Below are 6,284 nucleotides of genomic sequence, written 5' to 3'. Positions count from 1 at the left end.
AGCTGTTCTAATTATAGCCTTAACTTCTTCTTTACAAAGTGGAATATTCAGTTCTATTTAAGATAATTTCAGCGCCTCCTTTGCTACATGACCCACTTCCTCATTTCCATCTCCCACGTGCTGGAACCCACAGGAAACATATTGCTTCCCAATGTATTTACCCTGTACATACTTAAAATAATTTCATATAGAATATCTTGTCTTGAGGATCTCCCACGAATTAGACTTGATAATGCTTAGAAAGAATCAGAGCATATCACCACATTCATTGGTCGAGAATCCTCCATCCACCTGGTAGCTAACAATATTGCTGCCATCTCTGTTGTGTAAACTCCTACTTGGTCAGATACCCTTTTACCAATTTTAACTTGATAATGTGGGATATATATACAGCTGCTGCTGAAGCTCGACCTGTTTCCGGATCTTTAGATCCATCAGTGAAAACTGTAATCATTGAACTATAAGTCTGCTCAAGATACTGCATAACCATTGCATCCTTAGTTATCACTCTATTTTTATCATTAATCGTTTTTTTGCAAATGAAGATCTACTAATGGTAAAGAGAAGAGCCACGGTGACATGGGTGACCTTACTACTGTTGGGCTCAATTCTACATTTATGATCCCTCTTGATAGAGCTTCCTCTTCTGCAATCCATCCAAAACTATTAAGCTTGGCAGATTCATGTTCCCAACATTTTAACAACACTTTTTTTAATTGGATGAGTTTCATTATGTCCCTTTACTGATATCCAGTAATTCAACATTAACTTTATTTCTCTGATATCAAGAGGCATTTCATTCATTTCTACCTGTAAGGCAGGAATACGAGAAGACCTGATAGCACCACAACATATTCGTAATGCCTGTGACTGAATCATTTCTACTTAATGCAGCAATGTTTTGGACGCAGACCCATATGCTATACATCCATAATCTATGGTTGACTTAATTATTGCACAATAAGTTCTCTTCAGTGAATGATGTCTGGCCCCCCAATCCACCCCAGCTAAACATCTTAAAATATTTAAAACTTTTTTGCATTTATCAACCATTTTTTTTGCATATGAATTCCAAATGTCAGTTTAGTATCCAGCCAAACCCCCATACCTTAACACATTCACCTGTTCTAAAGGTTTGCCATATAGCTGTAATTTTCAGTTACATTCTCTCTTTTTGAGAAACAGATAACCTGTGTTTTTGACACTGATAATCGGAATCCCCACTTATCTGTCCATTTCTCCACTTCATTAATTGCACTCTGCATACTTTTAACCACATACAAAACATTCCTCCCTCTCTTCCACAGTGCCCCATCATCTGCAAAAAAGAGTCTTTTCAGCTCCTGCAAAAAATGGGAAAAAATTTCATTAATCATTACATTAAATAGGATGGGGCTACACACACTTCCCTGAGGAGTACCGTTTTCAGTATAATATCTTTTGGAGAATGATGAACCCACCCTGACTTGAATAGATCTATCAAAAAGGAAACTATGAATCCAGTTATACATTCTTCCACCAATACCCATCTTATCCAATTTAATTAGAAGTCCCTAATCTAACCTAAACACCACCGGCTTTCTCCACGTCAAAAAATGCTCCTACTAAAACTTCCTTATTGACCTGCGCCTTCCTTATATCAGACTCTAGACACAGAACCGCATCCATAGTGTTCCGACCTTTCCGAAACCCACTCTGGAAAGGAGAAAAAATATCCTTTATTTTCCAGAACATGATTCAATCTAAATATAATCATTCTCTCCATTATTTTACACAGATTAGACGTTAGGGCTGCCTGTAACTAGATACTAATGAAGAGTCCTTTCCTGGTTTTGCAATTGGAATAATAATCCCATGTTTACAAATTGTCGGTAAAATCCCTTTATCCCAGATTCTTTTTAAAAGGCTTAACAAAATATATAATGATGTATCTGATAGATCAGTGGTTCCCAAACCTGTCATGGAGGACACCCTGCCCTGCATCTTTTGTATGTCTCCCTTATCTAACACACCTGATTACACTCATCAGCTCGTTAGTAGAGACTGCAAGAACTAAATTGGGTGTGTCTGATTAGGGAGACATAAAAAAATGTGCAGGGCAGGGGGTCCTCCAGGACAGGTTTGGGAACCACTGTGATAGATGCTTAACCATTTCATAGCACACATCATCCTTCCCTGGGGAGATAGCTTTGCCCCTATAATGGCCCTTTTTAGTTCATATAAGAGAAAATCAATATCTAACGTACTTCCTGATAATCCTCTATGAACGAATAATTCTGGATTATCTCTTAAACAATTATCTCTATTCCATTCATCTTCTTGATCATTCCCCACACAGAACTTATTTCAGTTTCTTCCCCTATACTTTCACAATATTGTCTCCAATAATTTCGTTTTGCATTTTTGATCACCTTCCTAACAATTGTCTGTTTCCTCTTATACTCAATAAAATCATTAAAAACGTAGTTTTTCCTAATCTTTTTCAGAGCTTTATTCCGATGCTTTATTGCTTCACTACATTCATCATTCCCCCCCGGGACTGGCTTCTTCCTTCTTGTTTTACTTTTACCAATTACTTCTTCTGCTGCCTTACAAAGACTCTCACTTAACCTATTGTTTAATTCTTCAACCTCCTCTACTGATTCTTCTATTTCCATCATCAATGTCTCACTTACCTCCTTAAATTTATCCCAGTCAGACTTAAATTTCCATATAGGCATTATTTCCACTACATTCACTTCCATATCTATTCCTATTTTACAAGTAATCGGATAATGATCACTACCTATTCAATTTTGGTCCAATACATCCCACACGCATCTCCTTGCCAGATTTCCTGAAACAATGGTTAAGTCTCAGGCAGATGACTTTCCTTTTGCTAAATCAATTCTTGTTGCTCTTCCATCATTAACACAAACTAATTCACACTTATCTAACATATCCTCTGTAATATTTTCATTAAAATCTTTTTTTTTCACTTCCCCATACTGTGTCCATTAAAATCTCCACACCAAACCAGTCTATGCAAATTCTCTCCCCTGATTTCCTCAAGAATATCTCTCTACTTAATCTCTCACATGGGTTATAGTAATTAATTATTCTCAAATTCTGATCTTCAACCCATACCTCTACTTCTACTACTTCAGATTCATTACCTACTTCAACTGTTCTAAATTGTATCCCTTCCTTTACAAAAGTAGCCACTCCCCCTCCTACTCCATATATTCTATCCCTTCGCACACTCTTAATCTTGCAATTTAAAATCCAAATGAGACTTAAGCCATGTTTCCTGAATGCAAACTACATGTGGTTTATTATTCTGTTCTGCAATAAATTTTTTGAATTCTTGACCGTTCGCTATTAAGCTCCTTGCATTCCATTGCAATATCAATAACACCATTAGGATCAATCACAGCTCTCTGGTCCGACTTTCTATTAAAGGTTAAAGTTCATCGACCGGGATGTTAGAAATACCATAGGTGTCAAAATTCACATTTATACTAATTTAATTTAATTTTTTATTTCATTTCATTTTTATAAAAGCATGCCAGCTAACTGAATGTGGGCATATAGGTGAGAGTCTGTTGCAACTCATGTCTACCTTCCATAAAACCATTGTTGCTACAAATGACCTTGATATGTATGCATTTGACATTCAGTTTGTTTATTTCTACATGGTTTTGTGACATTTTTTTGAGATTTAAAAAAAAAACTGACACGATTTTGTGCAGTTTCAAATACTTACAAAATGAAGTAGAAAGAAAACGTATGCTCCTTTGTCAAAAGATTTCAACTCTTGCTTCTTTTATTGTTGTTGTTTGTTTTTTGCAGTAAGTGTAGCATTTGGACCAATCAGACACACAATTTTTCATTAGATTTAACAAATCAATTATTCATTAGATTAACAAACATTCACAGACCCCTCACCCAATAAACATACTGGGTGCCAAGATGTCTGTGAACGAGGCCCATCCCCCTGGTTACCATGGCAACCATGATACCTTTGCTAGACCAGATAAACTTTACGACCTAATGGCATGTTGAGGGTTCTCCCTCTCACTACATTTTCCATAGGAAAGACACACAATGCACAGCAAAATGGACTCTTCTCTAATTAATTCACCTTTCTGTGAATGAACACACATATCCTTCAGGTCATTGTGTATATTATTGCTGTCTTGTATATTGTCTGTTGCATTGTAGACTATTTTATGCATGCTTATGATATAACCACTCATTCATGTAACCTTACATATGCCATGTTTGGTCTCTATGAATTCGTATTCAGATGATCTAATTGAGAGTGTATATTGTAGGTTTATACCTATGCAGCATATTAGTGTTCTACTTTTGTATTGTATACTGTTTTATGCATGTTATGATAGATCACTAGTTAATATAATCTCACCTATATCATGTTTGGTCTCTTTGAATTCGTCTTCGGATGATCTAATTGAGAGTGTATATTACATGTTGATACCTATGCAACATATTAATGTTCTAAGAATCTTTACTAGTTTGTGCATCAACACCCAATCGAATTACATATGCGAAATACCATGCTTGGAGGCAATGTTGCCATCTGGTCGACGCTACAGTGCTCTGAGCACCAGAACGGCCAGACACAGGAACAGTTTCTTCCCTCAGGCCATCACAGGCACAGTTTCTTCCCTCAGGCCTCTCATGAACACTTGACAATAACTGTGGAACACACACTATTTATTCACTCATACACTTATTTATCTAACACACATACTCAGTCTACATTTCAATTTGCACATAATATACCTGTACATACAACTGTCTATTGTTCTATACCTGGACATACAATTGTCGATTGTCGATTTGTATATTTTTTATTCCTTATTTTACTTGTTCTATTTTTTATTTTATTTTTTATTTTTATTATCTGTGTTTTTTTGTTCTGTCACTGTCATTCTGTTACACTGTGGAAGCTTCTGTCACGAAAACAAATTCCTCGTATGTGTAAACATACCTGGCAATAAAGCTCATTCTGATTCTGATTCTGATTCTGATCCTTTCCTAGAGTTGATATGAATTTACACTGAATGTTCGCTGGACGAACAGATTGGTTGATGGCAATTTAATTCTGCTACAGTTACTACTGGCAGCTGATATATTGTAATTAATCATAATTAACTGTAATTATTTACATACATTTCCCTTTTGAGCTAATTTGCTACATAAGTGTGCCTTATAAAAGTTGATAGCCTATATTCCCTGTCTTGCATTGTAAATATGTAAAATGTGTAATGAAAGAAAGAAAGAAAGTCTTTCTATCTGTTACTATCTATTACTGCCTGTGAAATAAATTCTCCATACAATATGATATGAATAAATGTTCCTGTTGTTATATTACCAAAACACTGCAGATATTGTAGCTAGAGTGGAAATTTATTAACAATTTATCTATTTGTGAAGAGTAAATTGGGCTTAATTAAATTGATTAAACTTGGTTTTATTTGTAGTTTTACTGAGAGACCATGTCAATTACTGATTCATTGAGTGTAATAAAAGTTCACATTGCAGCATGCAGGTGTTGCTATAATTCCGATTACATACATTTTTTGTCATAAAAAGTGTTAGATAAAACTCATCCACAGAGAACACAAGAATCACTCTTCAATGCATATATCACAGGCATGATATGTGAGTTATTGTCAGCCATTTACACACACAGCAAACCAGTTATATTGCTATTTTGATACTTAAACACATTTAAATGTTCAGTGTGAAAAGGTGTGTCTCTTTAAATTATCAGTAAGGTTAAAAGGATAGTTCACCCAAAAATGAAATTTGATGTTTATCTGCTTACCTCCAGGGCATCCAAGATGTACGTGACTTTGTTTCTTCAGTAGAACACAAACTGAGATTTTTAACTCAAACCGTTGCAGTCTGTCAGTCATATAATGCAAGTGAATGGGAATCACGGCTAAAACATACAATAAAACAAAAAAAAAAACATACACAAACAAAACCAAATTAAACCCTGCGGCTCGTGACGATAAATTGATGTGTAAAAGAAACTGAACAGTATTTATATCGTTTTTTACCTCTGATGCACTAAAATGCCTGAACTGTCTGAACTGTACTGCGCGTCCTCGACACAGCCTGCGCGTGAGGCGTCTTCTTCTTCTTCTTGCTTTATGGCGGATCGCAGACTTATAAGTGCATTACCGCCACCTATCTCTCAAATGGACCATTGACACTCCCAATTGAGATTGTAGATAGAGTGTCAATGGTCCATTTGAGAGATAGGTGGC

Source organism: Sinocyclocheilus rhinocerous, unplaced genomic scaffold, assembly GCF_001515625.1.
Source record: "Sinocyclocheilus rhinocerous isolate Xijiao unplaced genomic scaffold, SAMN03320098_v1.1 scaffold368, whole genome shotgun sequence".
In the NCBI taxonomy this organism is placed as follows: Eukaryota; Metazoa; Chordata; class Actinopteri; order Cypriniformes; family Cyprinidae; genus Sinocyclocheilus; species Sinocyclocheilus rhinocerous.
The sequence above is the reverse complement of the archived record's forward strand: the minus strand, read 5'-3'. Positions refer to the sequence as shown.